We start from the raw sequence: 19,912 nt of genomic DNA on the forward strand, positions 1-19,912 counted from the left end.
ACAATTAGTTTCTAAAAAACTAAATTTATCTTTTTATACCAACAGTTAATCTGCCTAATTCATACTATGTTATCAATTAATCAAGGAGGACCAAATCAATTCACCACAAAGAGGAATTGTGCCTATTGGATATTTTGGTAGTTTATTTTAAAACTATTTAATTGTCTTTTTCAAAAATTACTTTACATTACTGCAACCATTAGATAATAGAAGGGTTTTTGGCTTTTTAAACCAAAACCTTTCCCCGAATTCTGGTTTTTCCCATAAACTATGAGATTTGTTTTTAAAACCACAAACTTTCATTTCGTTAGGATTTTCCCCCGGCGGGTCAACGACGAAACCCGGGTTGTCTACGTATCAATTTTAATCCTATTTGTCACTAAATTGATTACATGGATCCTATTTGGCACAATAATACATACAGTCACAATTATTACATAACAAATGACAACTTCTGAATAAACAAAACACAACTTTAACATTTTATTATGCTATTCGGGTCGGAAATGTGCTATTTGGGTCGGGTTGGGAAAATCCTAACGAAATGAAAGTTCGTGGTTTTAAAAACAAATCTCATAGTTTATGGGAAAAACCGGAATTCGGGGAAAGGTTTTGGTTTAAAAAACCAAAAACCCATAATAGAATTAGATTTGAAGAATCTGCTCTTATACCTTTGAACCAATGGTTAATATACCCAACTCTGAATATTAATATGCAACAATACTTTGGAGGCAGAGATCTATAAATACCAGTTTTTATTAAAGATAAATTGCATCTTCAGTTTTTCTTCTCTCTCTCTACAATCTTTAATACTACTAATACAATTTCAATTTTTTTGCAGAAACTTTAAGTGAATTGAATAGAGAGGAGACTAAAACAACGATATAGTTTCCTCTACTTCTTTTCTCTTTCATTTTGTGTAGTTTATTTGTTTATTATCTAAAAGTATTATTTTTATGGATTTCATGAATCTTAACTAATTTACCTAGCTTCAGTGTTTATCTTTTTAGTTTGTTGTCTCTTTGATCCTATATATAGGCATAAAACAATAAGAAATATATACAACACTTCTATTACAACATCTTATAAGCTTTTGCAGGCATTACACACAACAAAGGAAGGAGAAGAGATGAAGAATTGAGAAGAGAAAGGCATTCAAATTAAAGAACCAGAATTCCCAAACTTGAATCTGTAAATCTGTAAATACTAATAACTGCAGTTTTTCTTTTTTGGTAAAAGTATGTTTTATGGTTTCTAATCATTGCATTATTTTCTTTTGAGCATCTATAAATTATGTAAATTCATCATCATCAACAAGAAAAGCCTAACTGATTACAAAAATCAGTAAGGTAATAGCATATTTGATTTAACAAAAAATTTATAACAATAGCTTACAAAGGATGTTAATATAGTGAAGTAGAAGAAAAGAACATAAAAAGTAAATATTTAAAAAGTCTTCATAGTTTAATTTTTCTAAATCATTCACAATATGAATTTAATCTAAACAAAATTCGAGATTTAGATCTACAACTACTTTCCTTAGCATAAAAGCCTTTGGTTTTCGAAAATACAATAGTAATATAATCATGAGTTTTAATCAATAATTCATATTGTAGATCTGAAACTGAAAACATATCTTTTATAGATCTAAAAAATTTGTTGATATAAAAAAAGTGAAAAAACAGAAAATAAATGAAAAATGTAATTTCAGATATAGATCAACAATTATTGTGTAGATTTAAAACTCAAATGGGTGGAAAAAAAGTTTAGACGCATGAGCAGTTTTACACATTTGAGTTTTTTCCATTTTTGCATTAATATTAGAGGATTTTGTATCATTCATCATATGGAGATGAAGATTCAAGAAATCCTTTGGTAAAAAATTATATTCTGTGTAGAGATTAAAGGCCTCACACAAATCGAGAAATTTCAGAAAAAAGGTCTCAATTCGCGAGATTTAGGATTAAGTTAGCTAATCTTTCGTAATATGGGATCGTGGCATGCGAATTTTCCGAAATATGGGTTTTCGAAATTTTATCCATGTTCTCTTCCTTTTTCTTATTTGTATATCTTATTTTAATTAACTTATACTCTTTGATCATTTTCCACACGTATTTTATTTGTCATTAATATTATTGTTTTTACTCCTCTTAGATCATAAATTAAAATTGTATAAAATTATTTGCCGAATTTAAAATGTTTCATTCATTATAGAGTTAAATTATTCATTTAGTATGCGCCAAGATAAGTACATTTATGTTTTTCACATTGCTTTGAATTCTTATTTTTACTATAATTTTTTTATATTTTGTACTGTTCATTTTTATAATATTTTATAATGTTGGCTTACACATTTTTATTATCTTTATTTATGAATGACTAGTGTCATATTTAATAATTTTTTAACAAATACTAATAATTTATAGTGCCATTACTAGATTAGAATAGTGAATCCGTACTAAACCATTTGAATCAAACAAAACATTAGTTCAGACCAAACCCTTATATTTTAGTTGATATTTTAAGTGTAGTTTTATATATAACTAGTGTTATCACCCGTGCTATGCACGGGACATAAGATTTTTAAATAATAAAGATAAAGAAAATATAATTATGTTTATATATGTATTAATTAAAATAAGCATTCATACAATTATAAACAACTAAAAACATTATAAACAAATAAACAATAACAAAAAGAGAAATATACTTTCTTTCAACCCACTCTGATACATTTTATATTTAGTAAAACGACTTTATGAGAATGAATGTTATTGAATTAAACAAAATACAATTTAAGAATACTTTCTCTGTCCCAACTAAGAAGATACACTTTCTTTTTTAGTTTGTGCCAACTAAGATGACACATTTCTCTTTTTGGTAATTTCTCTCTCCAGTTAATTCACCCAACCATTTTTTTGTCTTTTCAATTAAATATTCAACTATCTTTATCCCTACTTACACCCTCTCTTTTTCTCTCCATTTAATACACACCCACTCTTTCCAAAATTTTGCTCCTTGCGTCCCAGATGGATTACGTAAAATTACCCATGAACTATAAAATTGGTACTAATAGAAATCACAAATTTAGGCGTTTATTTTTCTCACGACAGGTCAGAAGGTGGATCTAGATGGATTACGTAACATTTTTAATCATAGTTGTTGTTACTTCTCTCCACATAGCATATGATGTGTAAAATCACATGGTTAAAATTAAAACATTTAAAAAACAAAATCGTATATTAGCCGATTCAAAGTACGATTTGTTAGTCAAATTCTTAGATTTATCGAAAAAGCTAGGAAGGACATAACATCGTACTCCCTCCGCCCGTGAAATGTTGTCCAGTTTTGTCATTTTGGCCCGTCCGTGCAAAGTTGTCCACTTTGCTTTTTGTCTATTTTGGTAAATGAACCCCACTTTTCGCAACTCTTTACACTCACATTCTATTATAAAACTAATATAAATGTGGGGTCACCATTCAACTAACTTATTCAACTCACTTTTCTCCACATTTCTTAAATCCCGTGGCGAGTCAAACTTGGACAATATTTCATAGACGGAGAGAGTAAGATTTTAAATTTTTGGTGCAAATGCATACCTTACAATTGTCCACGTAGATCGAATTTTGCCAGAATATTTTAAAAGCGGATTGGGCTGGTAAAAAAAAATAAGTTATGCCACAGTTTATGCTTTTCACACCACTTTTGTACTCCCTCCGTTCATCATAGTTGAGTCATTTTTCCATTTCAAGAAGTTCCCTCATAGTTGAGTCAATTCCATATATAGTACTCCCTCTATCCACTTAAGATGACACGTTTTCCTTTTTAGTTTGTTCCAACTAAGATGACACATTTCATTTTTTGGTAACTTTTTTCTCTCCAATTAATACACTCAACCACTTTTTCTCACTCCTATTTAAATATTCATCTTTCTTTATTTCTATATTTTAATACTTACACCCACCTTTACTCCCTCTAATTAAATACATTAATCAATAACTCCTAAACTCCCGTGCCGGCTAAGAAATGTGTCATCTTAGTCGGGACGGAGGGGATAGTAACTTTTTTCTCTTTCTTACTTTATTATCTTTACTTTATTCACTTCTTTCTTACTTTATTATCTCTATTTTATTAACTTTTTACTTTATTCTCTCTACATTTTCTTTTTCTTACTTCTTTTATCTATTTATTTAACACACTTAACATTTCTTTCTTAAACTTCGTGTCGAAAAAGTTTCACCTCAACTATGAGAAAACATATGGAGAAAAATGGAGTAGCATATTTTTGGAAAAATTAATAATTTTAGGGATCAAAATATCTTAAATATATGGATGCAAATAATTTAGCATGAGTATATTATACATTAAATAAATAGAATTATATAAAATATCAAACCACGATGCATCTTTAATTTCCTTCAAACCAAAGTTGAGATTTTTCTTTCCATATATTCATTTTGCTAAAGATATGAAAAGGTTACAAAAGTTCAGGCACGACTCATTCCGTTAAATAAAATAAAATTTAATAAAATGTCAACTAATTTGTCCTTATTTCAGAATATTTAATTAAAAATTATTTTTAATAATAACTAAAACTTGTATTAAATTATGAATATTTCAATTATATTTTTATAGGTCCAATTAGTATTAAATGATTATATGTATAAGATTATCCATAATGAGTAGTATTATCAGAATTAATTTTATATTTTATAATTAATGTAATTATGTTAATTATTGAAAATATGGTCTTGAATCATGCCCACTTTTTATTATATCAAACCCATAAGCAAACAGGTTGGGATCCCCTGCTTATAAAATGCCACAGCAGAAAATGCTATGGTGACATTCTTTTAGCAAATTGATTTATTTTTTTGCATAGTTGAAAACTGAAAAGCATTTTGTACAACAGTAACACTTCCACATTTTTATGCGTATTATTTAATAGACAATATTATTTTCTTTAATGGAGTAGTTTATAGTTTATCTTGTCTCATGACCTTCTCAAAAGTATTTTGTAGATTCAACAAATTAGGCGACAAAGCAAAAACTGTGCGTATAGATCTCTAAATTATATTTTTTCAATATCAATATGTTGTACACAAATGTTTAAAGTAGTCTAATTTAGAATTTTTTGGATGACTTTATTACTTTAGATATAGATTCGCAAGAAACACGGTGTGAGAAGCAGTATAAAACATAAAACTTAATGTAAAACTAATAAAAATGAATCTGGGTTTACTACAACCCAAAATAGGGCGGCGCGACTCCTCTTCTCCAAAATTTCACCTTTGAACTCTCCATTTCAGTTTCACGCCATTTTCTCTTGATTCCTTCAATTTTCCTCTTTTACTCCATGTTTCTATTAACTGGCCAAGAACCATCCAAGTCTTCGGTGGACCTCAGCAGAAATCTCTCACCACGATAACATATCGAACCTCCTAGAAATCTTCGCGGCTATATAAACTCCCGTACCCATTCTTCATTTGTCAATCGAGAAAATCCGATCTATCTCTTTCTATCAAACACACTTTGAGAAGTTAATTCCCGAACAAATATTTATACTATCGATGGGCAATTAACTTTTTCGGAAGATATAACATTAGTTTGTCCACAATTTATCATGTTTCCCGCCAAAAACAACTTCACACAACTCTCACTTTATATATTGATAGACGTGCACACGCAAACAAATATCTACTCTCTTTGGTACTCATTAAATATCCCGTGTTTAATAGGTGGACTTTAAATAATTTTTTGACTTTGTAAATATTGATGGAAATAAGTCCTACTTTAATATATTGATTTTATAATAAAATATGTGCGAATGTGACATTTATCAAGGTTCATCTAAATAAAAAAATATGAAACATTTAATAGTGACCAGAAGGAGTACATATTTTCAGTCGTCGGTTTTATCATGCGTTTGGAACCACCATTGGATCAAAGACTAATTGATATATACATGACTCAAGTACATATTTGGCGCTAATGAGGCGTTAAAAAAAAAATACTCCCTCCGTCTCAGAAAAATATGCTAAATTCTTTTTCCACCGGTCCCATAAAAATAGTCTATATCCGTTTATGAAAATCTTTTTCTTCTTTTTTATTTCAGTTTTTACTTTATCATTTATTGGTCCCACCATCCACAACATTATTTCAGCTAGTTTTTCTCATTATTTATTACTTTACCAATTACGCATTAAACACTCGTGCCATCTCCCATAAGCTTATTTCTATGGGATGGAGGGAGGCAATGACGGACCCAGGTGGGGTCGACCGGCCCCACCGTCGCCCGCCGAGAGATGCCGGAAACTCCATTGATGGACCTCCGAGATCCGGGCAACTCCACCTTCGACCCCACGAATCTCCGCCGTAAATCTTTATTCTTTGCGGGAAATGAAAAGGATAGAGAATAACAGTGAAATATTAGACGAGAGAGATGGAGATGAAGAGTGAGGGATCGCCGACTTGCCGCCTGTGGAAAGAATCAATGGATAAGAAGATCTAATTTTTACATTTGTATGAAATGGGCTTGGGCCTACTACTTTATCTAAAAAGTGATGAGAGTTAGTAATAGATTAATTAAGAATAATTATAATTATAATGTTCATTTGATAATTTTATTATATGCATTATTAAATTTTTATTTAAAATTATTGATAAACATCAATAAGATTAGTTTAAAATAGTTAAATTGAACTTCAATAACATATTTTTAAGTTAGAAAATAAACTATTTAAATTATAAATATTTAAAAAAAATAATTATTTAAATATTATACTTATTACTATTTTCTATTATATTCGACCCCACGAGTTTTAACTCCTGGGTCCGTCATTGGAGGGAGGAGTGGGTAGGAGGGAGTAATACTCCCTCCATCTCATCATGATGAAAAAATGTATAAACAATGACCGGGCTGATAGGTAATACTACTCCCCTCGTCCGTGAAAAATATGAACATTTGATTCGACATGAGTTTTAATGTATAATTGGTATAGTAAGAGAGAGACATCAAGAGTAGTGTAAGTAGTGTTAGTCGAGAGTTGGCTACACATCTTTAGTCTGTAAAATGATGTGCATGGGTAATATGTTGTTTAACTATTTCAACATTAGAAAGTTAAATACTTTTCGAGGACAGACTAATAAGGAAATACTCCCTCTGTGTCCAAAAAATAGACAAACTTATATATCGCACATGTTTTAATGTGTAATTGGTAAAGTAAGAGAGAGATGAAGTAAAAAAGAGAGAGGGAACATGTAGTGAAAGTAGTGTTATTGGATTGTGGAGTCCATATTATAGTGGTGTGTAATTAGTTAAAAACTTCTATATTTGGACTTGGTCTAATTTTGGGGACGACCCAAAATAGTAAAACTAGTCTATTTTTTTAGGATGGATGTAGTAGTTCATACTTTTCAGGAATGTAGATCTTAGTTTCTTGATAATGTAAATAATCGTAATAATAAAAAAATGCATTCAAAATAAAGACATTCACTATTTATAAGATCGTAAAAACCCAAGGGACCCAATAAGAAATAAAACAAAACCTAGGAAATTTAAAATAAATTGAAAAAAACGGTAAATTGTTTGTTTCACACCTTAAACGAAGTCATTTCGATTTGAGTTCACAAAAATAAGCTTGATTCGCAAACACCACGCGAGTTTTAAATCATTCCAACACAAAAAACCTTTTCGGCTTGTTTTCATCGTCTACCGCTCTAACCACATCACATCATATGTGATTTGTATTCATTTTTGAGAAGTCTCACCAGACTGGGACAATTCCTTCATGCTTTCATTTACTTAATTATCTTTTCAATGCTCAAATTGTTTACAACATAATTTGATGATTTATCATAATAATTCAGAAATAAACGGGATTTGAGGGTGAGGTTGTAGATGCTCAAACCACACACACTTGTAAAAAGCTAACTTGAGAAACGTCAATACAAAGATAAAAAGATAGTCAAGACATAATCCTGTGAGGACCATTAACCCCACAGCAAAAGCCTTTCACACAAACTACACTAATATTTTTCAGAAAATGTTGATTTCAGCGGCATTTGTATGTATGAACTAAGCTCTCTCGGTCCAGTGCCTGCTTGCGGCGGCGGCGGCGGCGGCGGCGGCAGCGCGTCTTTGCCAAGATTACTCGATTCTGAGTGATGAGCTATCCCGATGGAAATGGAATTGCAAATGCTATGCAATTTAAATAAAGTTTCTCCCTTGATACTCGGATTATCATCATGATCATCTGCAAAATCACAATTTGAAATTAACTTTTTAAGATATCATGTTTAAAATTCACTATCGTGCGTGTGTGTGTGAGAGAGAGAGAGGGGGAAGATATTAACTTAATATTCCATCGTCCAAGAATATGCACTTGGACACGAATTTTATTGCAAGATTAGTAGAGTATGAGAGAGATAAAAAGAAAAGTAATTAAAATATTATTAGTGGAGAACGAGTTTCACCACATTAGAGAGAAAATAGTTTCTAAAATAAAAAAGTGCATACTCTTGTGGGACGGACTGAAAAGGAAAGAGTACATACTCTTGTGGGATGGACGGAGTACTACAATGTTCGTTGCATATCCAGGAATATTTCTGGCCTGAACTCTAGCAAGAGCAAGAATTGTAGCTAGTGTTGCTACTTTTAAACAAAACATCATCAGAATTTTTTTTTCTGTTGGATACAAGGCTATAAAAGTAACTGAGGGTTCATATAGAGAGTGATAGATCACTGTAGTTCGTTAGTCAATTTTGTCTTAATTCATACAAAATATGTGGGTAGGTATGTATGGAGTGTTGAAAGTTATTTTAAGAATAAATAATGATTTTTTAAGATATTTAAATTTTAGTTACACTCCATTGGTTTGACCCTTTCTAAAGTGTATCCAAGGATTGACTAATATTGATCCAATTGCATTAAATGTTGAATAATTGATCAAGTGTAAGCCCTCATTGTTTAGCCACATAAAAATTGGAACTCGTCGTACGAATAATCAAATTGGACAGTATATAGAAACTTTCCTCAAGTTTGGTGATATTATATTTGTGCATTATGAACGCCTTTTGTGCATAAAAAAAATCTAATATACTTCCTCCGTCCTTCAATAATTATCTACTTTGGTTCCGACACACATGTTTTAAGAAATGTAAATGAAAGTGAGTTGAAAAAGTTAGTGGAATATGAACTCACTTTTGTATATCTATTTTATAATAAAATGTTATAATAAAATGTGAATGAAATGAGTTAATAGAATGTGAGACCTACTTATCATTTATGGTAAAAAGTGAAAATGGACAATTAATAGTGAATAAACGAATCATGAAAGTGGCGAAAATGGACTATTAATAAGGGACTAAGGGACGAAGGGAGAAATATATATTTCAACTATAAAATGTAGGGTTTATTAATAAAATTTTTATTGACAAACCTCCCTTAGTAATTCTTTAGTTTATCGATGGATGCTACTAACTATTTCACTGACATTAAAATAGGTCAAAACATTATTAATCGCTCATGTCCCTAAAAAATTATTACCCACACAGAATAGCAATAGCGGGTGCCATTGGTAAATTGTCACCCCAAAAGTCCATATCTGAAGAGGCTCGCTGGCGGAGTAAGATTGAGGTTAGTGTTACTCATGCCATACATATTAGATTTAATAGTTATTATTATATCTAATAGAAACCAAATTTTACAGCAAAGTGTTGTATGATTATTTTATGAGATTCTCTCTAACCGCTATTTATAATTTATTTTAATGCAGTACGAGTTTTAAAAAATCGTTTAACTTTATAATAGAACGTGAATGTAATGATTTAGTTGAGTGGTGGAATTTGCCTACTTAAAATAGAAGAAATACAAATGAGACTTTAAATCACAGATATCCGAAATTGCAAAATGGAACAAATTTCACAGACGGAGGGAGTCATTAATGATACTTCCTTCGTCCTGTCATAAGTGAGCCACTTCTTTTGGGCACAAATTTAAGGAATTGATATTTAAAGATTTAAAATGGAGAGAGTAAAGTATGTTAAAATGGAGAGAGTAAAGTATGAGAGGGAGAAAAGTAGGTGAGTGAAAAGTAAGAGAGATGATTTTTTACCCAAAAAGAAAATGACTCACTTATGGTGGGACGTCCCAAAAAAGCAAAGTGAGTCACTTATGGTGGGACGAAGGGGGTAGTATATTATATAGTATACTCTAACTATTTCCCAAATTGCAATTTTGGGACATCCATAATTTAAAGTCCCACTTAGTTTTTTCATTTTAGGTAGTGGACTCCACGACCATTGATCTTCTGTGCTTCCTCCACAGCATGGTAAAATATTACATTGAGAGAGCACAACAACCCCTGCTTTGGAGGAAGCAGAGCAGGGGATTCAAGCCCGTACTTCATATCCACTAAATTTTTACACTCACATTCTACTACAAAGCTAATATATAAGAGTGAGACCTACATTTCACTAACTTTTTTCACCATTTTCCTACACATTTCTTAAAACCCGTGTCAAGTCAAATTAAGACTATAATTCGTGGACGGATAGAGTAGTAAATAAATTATAGCCAATATATTATTGATTAAATATTCTCCATGCATTCTGCATTAATTGAGTCGTATTCTTTTTTGGGACATTATAACATAATAGAGTCATTTTTATTTTTGGAAAAAAATACTTTTTTACTTCGTGACTTTATTCTCTCTCTCTCTCTCTCGCTCGTTCGCTCGCATACTTGATTCTATCTTCATCTTTTTTTGGTTATTATCTCTTTATGAGCCGAGTTTTGTGCCTTGGTTACTAACTAGTTTACCGCATTTAAACAGATATTATGCGCAAATTAGTTGTAAAATGTGCAGGAAATAGTTTAAAATCACGCAAGGGGTGCTGAAGGCAAAATAAGTGAAAAAGAGAAAAAGTTCTGCAAACAGGTCAAAAGATTGTTGGGGTTTGGTGCCCCTTGCACAGTGGAAGACTTTTACAAAACAAATAAATTAGATACAGATCTATTTGACCGATTATGCGATTAATCAATTTACATGTTAAACAAATAATTGCATGCTGGAACGCAAATAACTCATGCTTAGAAAAATATAAATCCTAAACATAATTTCTATGGTTTAGAGTTACCGATTTGATTCTCCAAAGAATCGTCGATTGCTCGCGCCTTCTCCACGTGAAGATCTTCAATACTAGACGACGGATCTTCTCTCTGGTTCCCGAACTGTATCTCGATATCAGGATGGGCTGATCTTATCAAAATACTAGGACTCGAATAAAGAAGACAGAAAATTCCTCACAGAGGAGGAGCTGAAATTTTCACGGAGGAGAAAATAACAAGAAAAAATCGTCTCCTTCTGTAGAGAGAAATGATCGAAATTTTCATCATGAATAATAATAATTTCTGTCTCCTTTATTCTCCTATTTATATTAAGTTCCTTTTGGGCCCAGACAGGGATCTATGGAAGGTTTTGGATATGGGCTCGCCTAATTAGCTTTTTACTAATTAAATTGAACCCACAATTTAATACACGCTTATATTGGAATATTACGAACAACCACTACAGAAGTAATATTGAACTCTCTGTTAGGTTTGGTATACTGAAAAGCATGTTTCGAGCAAGTTTCGCTCGAATAGAATCTTGCTTGTATACGTAAAACTCTATAATCCACTTTTAACCCGATTCAGTATTATTCGAGCAGTTTCGCACGAATAGAATCACTATTATTATTACATTGTGTTTGCTTGTGCATTTATAGGATGTTTTATAAACATTTAAATGTATAAGAAGTAAACAAAGTCTAAATCTTTTGCTTAGTAGACCGGTTTACTTCTTATATATTTAAATGTTTATAAAACATCCTATAAATGCACAAGCAAACACAATGTAATAATAATAGTGATTCTATTCGTGCGGAACTGCTCGAATAATACTAAATCGGGTTAAAAATGGATTGTAGAGTTTTACGTATACAAGCAAGATTCTATTCGCGCGAAACTGCTCGAAACATGCTTTTCAGTATACCGAACCTAACAATCTCCCACTTATACTCAAAACATGCTTTCGAGTATACCCGCCGCCAAAAACTCTCCCACTTATACTCAAAGTAGGTCTTTGTACTAGATATATCAAACTACCATTCATTTCACTAAGTGAAAGAAAAATCTGCTTGAGTTTTCTCTGATAATATCTTTTTCATCATAACGTCTTTGCTGCGTACTTGATCTTTAATTAATTTCATCTCCATATGTGATTGCTTAGCTTAATAAACTCGTGTGTCCCTTGAGTTAGCCTTCACTAGAGTAATAAAAAATAATACTCATAGGCATACTTAAACTTACGATTAAAGCTATTAGGAAGATATTCCTAAGGTAAACACATATTCAGAGGATGACTTACTCGAAAACTGATTAGTCATAAAACTAAGACAGTGTAACCAGTGTAACCCCAAGGACATTACATGAGTGACTGGTAAATTAGAATATAGTTACTAGTCTTTCTCGAGCACTAGTGTATATTCATTACCTCAATCAAAATCATTTGTCATGGTTAATATGATATATATACTTGCTATGCAAAAGCACAACAGATATCAAACTTAGTACACATTGTAGCATACATATGGCATCTATCTCCAAAACTAGTCTCATTATTCTTGATCTCACTAAGTGTAAAGCGACACTGGACTAGAGACAAGACAATTTCATCTTGAAAGGTAAAACCTTTGCATGGAAATTCTAATGCTAAAACGTTCCAAGCAATGTATAGATATAAGATTCCTAACAGAATCTCATCATTCTTTCTAGCAATCTTAAAAAGACTTAGATGCTCAGAATGTAATTAGTTTCTCTTTAATCTTTTATCTTAAACTGGGCAGACAACCAGTTTCCTACGCCAGATGTCAATCTTAGTTGTTTGCAACTTTAGTAGATTTCATCATCGTAGAGCACCAATAATACCATATTTAATGCACTTTCAACTTCCTTATGCTTATAGCACTGCTATGGGCAAAAGTCAAATTCCAGATATTTGACAATTTTGATAAAATATATATACTCTGATTTAGATGCTTACCTAAGACCACGAAGGTCTTTATAAGCTTCAAATCATGCGTTTCTTGCCCTTAATTACATATCCATTAGGACGTTCTAGTAGATGATTTCCTCAAGACTTCTATTTATAGAAAGCTATCTTGACAATCATATTACATACATTCTAATTTATGCAAGATCTGATAGACAATAGGATCGAATCAATCCTGGCACAACGACATGCGAGAGGATTGTTCTCTTTGGGTATAACCCATTGTCATTCTCTAGCCTTTTGAGATCCACATTTACACTTGCAAATATACTAGCTCCCACTGACTGACACAGCCTATAGGTAGTATTGCAAGTCTTGTAAAACATGTTGTGTATCTTAGATTGTAGTTTGGAATCTATCACCACCTTTTCAAGGATGAATATCCAAATGAACCAGAACTACATTGTAGTTAAAGGGATTATGTTCAAGTTAATCTAAGACTGAGTCTTACGACACTCTTAGACCCATGAACTTGTTATGTTCCTATGGAACGCTCCCACTACGACATGGTTCTTACAATCTTAGGTACTGAAGTTGATTTTATTAGTGCAAAAGTTTGTAATGGTATGACTTCTTGGTAATGTGGAGAATCCGATATCTCTCTTTTTATTTTGAGAGTTATCACGCTGTTAGGCTTGTAGTTCATCTCTTGATCTTCATACAAGAATTATATCTTTGAAGATTACAGAACTTATTATCTCACATCATTTGGGACAAACCTTAAAACATGCCTCAGTACTCAACTCCAATTTCTTGGACACTTTTCCAACACGTGTTGGAGCAACATTACACCTTGAGATGTGCTAGACTAGAGACGCTCTAGTCCACAACTTGTGTATTGTAGAAGGTATTGATGTTGGTAGTTTCTTTAATGTTTATCCAATCAATGATAATATTTTAATGAGTACAATTCATCACATAATCAAACTTGTCTTAAAAAGACTTCGATTCCTTCTTACATAACTATCCCATTCATTAGATGAATGCTTGGATTCGTTAATGGAGATTAGACTCCCACTGCTGATCATAATCTTTTGCTCGTCTTCTTATGGTGTAAACCATTAAGACTCGCTAGTCTTTCTATGTTGCACTTCTATAAGTATTCTGAATTAAACGATTCAAACTCAGAGTGCATCAAACAGACATTCTCGACTTTCAAGTTATTTAACAAACAAATTGTTAAAATCTTGATAGTTAGGATCAGTTTGAACAATAACTAAGTATTTTCTTGGCCTTAAGACTATGAGCCATAAATACTTTATCATTCAATGATTAAGAAGTTGATGTGTTGTTGAATACTCAACCTTGTCGCATTTATATTATTTTAATACTATGATGCCATAAGCATCAACCATAAAACAATAGTTGAGCATTAATAGCTCTCACTGCAACAAAAACCTAATTGGATTAAGATCTCTTACTTAGAAGTTGCATTGTCATGTAAGTCATTGTCCTTCTATAAAATAGGTCAATCCAACTCACAAAGCATCTTTTCTCGCTTTAAACAAACTTCGATGACAATCCAGGCTCTCCCATTTCCATATCTAATCTTTTGTTCAAATGAACTAGGACTTAAGAAAAATGCAGCCTTTATGAATTCGTCATATATCATGTTATTTTCCTCTAACAGTAACATAACGACTACTATTCTGAAGATTTTCTACTTTTTAGTTAAACCTTCTTGTAGTCATTTCTTGTTACTTTAGGCGATAACTTGTGTCAGAAACTATTTGAGTGATCAAAAGATCCTCAAAACATTCTGTCACTCTAGGATATTCCAATCGAATCATCTTGACAGATTCTATTGATATCCATCTTTCATCGTCATTAACCAAGACTTGTCGAGCTACTTAAAGGAAAATAGCTTGACCTTATTCCTCAAAGAGCATGTCAAGTACATGCATAATGCATTCTCGAACATTCTTTGTGGAATTATGTCGAGGAAATGGAGGACATGAATCATTGAGTATAAACTTCAAGCTTTCAGCGATGAGAATCTTATCCATTTTCGTTTCCGGTCTACATAATTTAGGCATTCGAGTTTACTTCTTTAAGGAACGCAGACAAATATTAAATGACATAATGAAGATTTGGCAAATAAACTTAGTATCACATACTCATGCTCAATACATAATCACAAATAACCACAAAACAATTATGTATCTTACAACAATAAAATTAAAAAATTGTACGCTCCAAAGGAGGTTTATACGCATTAAAATTTTTACAATTTTACTGGTCACAACACTGACGAATAGTCCAGAGACCACAAAACATGGCATGGCCGCCTAATGTTGCCTAAGCACGACCATCAGATTTAGCATTACAGAATTCTATCTCATAAATTCTGATTGAACCCTGAAACTCGTAGTTCCTTAGGATTATTGTCCCCACAAAGTGGGTGGCGATAATATTGGGAACCACTTGCTAGTTCATTCTGTTTATTGTGTGAGAAGTCCGCCCTTATGAACTTACTGTTTCGTAGGATTATTGTCCCCACAAAGTGGGTGGCGATAATATTAGAAACTAGCTTCACAGAATTTGGCAGACCAACCGATGGAGACCGTATACAACACACTTGTAGTAATCATCACTTAGATATTTTGTATGGTTTTTGCATAATTATCACATAAGCAGATAATCCACTTAAAATAGATAGACACCAAATAAACAAATAAATCCATTTAATGCATGGCATTTAAACACAATGGATAATTATCGATAATTATTTAATCTAGTCAAGGGAGAATCAATTAAATAATTAAGTTTTATATTGGATAATAATTATCCAAATTTATTTAGGATTTATCAAGATAGAGTTAACTATCTAAATCCATTTAGGATTATTCAAGATTTTATTTCGATAAAATCAATTCCTACAATTCAAGATAACGTTGATCTAGGATTATCATTATTTAAATCATATTAGGATATTACTAGATAGAAATATTTCCATCGTAATCCTTAAGATAAATAAAATCCAATCAACCAAGATTTATACAAATCTTAATTCTATTTAGAATAGACATCCAGAATATATCAAACATTACTTAGGTTTTCTTAGATAAATAAATTTATCTAAATCTAATTAAATAAGGATTTTCTTATATATCATTAACATCCTAATCTATCTAGGACATAAATCCAAAAGATAAGGATAACTTGGATTAATACTTATTTTAATCCATCTAGGATTTGTCTTAATAGAATTAAATCTATTCAAATCCATAGGATAAAATAAATTAATATTAATGTTTATCCTAATTCATCTAGGATTTATCTTGGAATATATCCATATAAATCCATAGAATAAGATAATATTATATTATGATTATTCAAATCTATCCGAGATTTATCTAGGAACAAATCCATATAAATCTATAAGATAAGAATAAAACATTATATTATGATTATTCAAATCCATCTAGAATTTATCTATGAATAAATTCATATAAACTCATAGGATAAGAATAAAATAATATTAGTATTATCTAAATCCAACTAGGATTCGTCTAGGAATAAATCCATATAAATCCTTAGGATATAGATAAAAATTAGATTGTCATTATCCAAATTTAACTAGAATTCGTCTAGGAATTATATCCCTACAAATCCATAAAACAAGGATAAAATCTATAATTAATCCATGATTTAATACAAAATCCAATCTCATATAATATATAAAATCCACAAGATATATTCAAATCTAATTTCCAAAATAATCTTGAATACTTTCCGAAATTAATTTCAAGGGTTAGGAAACCCTAAACTAAATTTGGAAAGAATCTTGACCGAACCTTACCTAGCTCGGCTGGACTCCCACTGTACCCGCAGCCGCTGCATCTTCTCCGGCGCTGCTGCTGTTGCTGCGTCGTTGCTGGTGCGACGTCGCCTTCCCAGCCGCTATGACAACAGCTTGCTCCAAGCCTGGAAACTGCATGAGAAGGGCTCCCACTCGAGAATCGCCGCTGCTGCCCGCGTGACCATCATCATCAACGTGCTGCTGCTGAGTCGTCGTCGCTACTGCGACGTCGACTTCGCCGCCCCCTCGCTGCGTCTGCTCGCGAGGACGCACCTAATGCTGCGTCGTCTCTACGTTGACAACGCTACTGCGTCATCACCCCCGAGCCGGATCACTGGTGGTCTCCACTGCCGTTCCTGCCGTATCTGCAGCCGCCGGCGATGCACATGTGCAAACCACCGTCCTCGGCCACACGACCTGAATTGATTCATCAATTCACGATGGTGACAAAACGGAATTCAAACAATTGAATTCTTGTCATTACAATCCACATAATATAATATGTATATGTAATTATTCAAGGAAATAATTACACACAATCATTACATAATTAGTTTATACCAATTATCCTCAAAGAATCAATTGATTCATACGGACAATTATTTACGTAAATATGTAAAACCAATTCTTATGTAAAAGATCATGCATTCAAGCAATTCATAACATGAAATTAATCCATATAATCAGAGCTAAAAATTGGCTCTGATAACAATTGTTGGGGTTTGATGCCCCTTGCACAGCAGAAGACTTGTACAAAACAAATAAATCAGATACGGATCTATTTGACCGATTATGCGATTAATCAATTCACATGTTAAACAGATAATTGCATGCTGGAACGCAAATAACTCATGCTTAGAAAAATATAAATCCTAAACATGATTTCTATGGTTTAGAGTTACCGATTTGATTCTCCAAAGAATCGTCGATTGCTCGCGCCTTCTCCACGTGAAGATCTTCAATACTAGACCACAGATCTTCTCTCTGGTTCCCGAACTGTATCTCGATATCAGGGTGGGTTGATCTTATCAAATTACTAGGACTCGAATAAAGAAGACAGAAAATTCCTCATGGAGGAGGAGCTGAAATTTTCACGGAGGAGAGAATAACAAGAAAAAATCGTCTCCTTCTGTAGAGAGAAAGGATCGAAATTTTCATCATGAATAATAATAATTTTTGTCTCCTTTATTCTCCTATTTATATTAAGTTCCTTTTGGGCCCAGACAGGGATCTATGGAAGGTTTTGAATATGGGCTCGCCCAATTAGCTTTTTACTAATTAAATTGAACACAAAATTTAATACAAGCTTATATTGGAATATTACGAGCAGCCACTACAGAATTAATATTGAACTCTCCCCATCCAAATCCGAAATTACAAGTAATCCGGGTTTCCACTTTGTTTATTATTTATTTCTCGTGCTTAAGATATAAATGTCCATTAATTAATTAATGTCTGCTATGAACTTAATTAATTAATATCTTATTAATCCAAGAGTGGACTTAGCAAGAAACACTTATTTATTTTTCATAGAGTAATAAAACTCCAACTGGCCAGTTTTCCGAATAATAAAACCTTGTCCGAGCTCCTCCTGAGGACATTATCAAACGAGACTCATCTCGTGCACGATTCAACATAATAGCAATCCTAGCACCGCTAGATATTAATCACCACTACCCAATATATCAGGATTATTGGGTTGCGAAAAACCCGCACCATTTGATAAGTCAAAGTAGTGCATAATCAATACCGTATGCTCAATGCTAACATATGTAGATTAAGAAATAGTATTTTATCAAGACCTAGTCTTTTAGCAGATAGCATAAAGACACGTCTTGCTGTTAGATCCGTTCAGTGCTATACCACACCAATGTCATCATATTTCAGTAAGGCTTAGAAATATGCGGACTGACATTGCAACCTTTCACGATAGGTAGCCAAAGCCTATCTAGGTTGTGAAATTCTTCTTTCTCTTTTGCAAAGCATTGCATAGATCTGACCGTGTTACCTTAAAGTGGACGACGCCCACAACCGGTCTACTAAGCAAAAGATTTAGACTTTGTTTGCTTCTTTTACATTTAAATGTTTATAAAACATCTTATAAATGCACAAGCAAACACAATGTAATAATAATAGTGATTCTATTCGTGCGGAACTGCTCGAATAATACTGAATCGGGTTAAAAATGGATTGTAGAGTTTTACGTATACAAGCAAGATTCTATTCGCGCGAAACTGCTCAAAACATGTTTTTCAGTATACCAAACCTAACAAAGATCACGTCTAAGAGTTAGAACAAAGGAGTGGGTCGTCTCAGAAATTCCGAAGGGCAGAATCATCAAGTCAAAATAGGAGTAACCCGAGGGATATGGGTCATACCGCCCTATAAATAGAGACATGAACATGAAGGAAGACACCTATCAATCACTCGCAGCTCTCAATAAGGTTTCCTCTCTCTCGAGTGCAAATTATCCAATTGATGTTTATTACTTTATCTCCCCTAGTTAGATATCTCTCTATTACTACTATTTAGTTAAACAAACCTAACTGATAGCTAAGCAATTGAATTATTAAAGTACAAGAATGAACAAAGGAACCATAAGAGCTAGGCAAACAAAAGAAGTTATTGAATTAATCACAAACATCCATTGTAGTGTTCACCAAAATACGGTAAATTTAGCTACTCATGTTCTTCATGAAAACCAAGTCTAAGACTAAGGATTCAATCAAATACTCCCTTCGTCCCAGTCTAAGTGAGACGTATTCCTTTTTGGTACGTCCAAACCTAAGTGAGACGTTTCATTTTTTGGCAACAATCAACTCACTCATCCCCCCTACTTTATCCTCTATATTACTTTATTCTCTCTTTCTCTATCTTACTTTATCATCTCTCCTAGTTTTCTCTCTCTTTCTCTTTCTTACTTTACACTATCTCCCTTACTTTAGTATTGATAATTTAAATCACTAAACACCACTACCTAAATTCTTGTGCCAAAATAGAAAATCTCATATAGACC

Source organism: Salvia hispanica, chromosome 4 (assembly GCF_029641045.1).
Source record: "Salvia hispanica isolate PSC_SH4W2 chromosome 4, Shi_PSC_v1, whole genome shotgun sequence".
NCBI lineage: Eukaryota > Viridiplantae > Streptophyta > Magnoliopsida > Lamiales > Lamiaceae > Salvia > Salvia hispanica.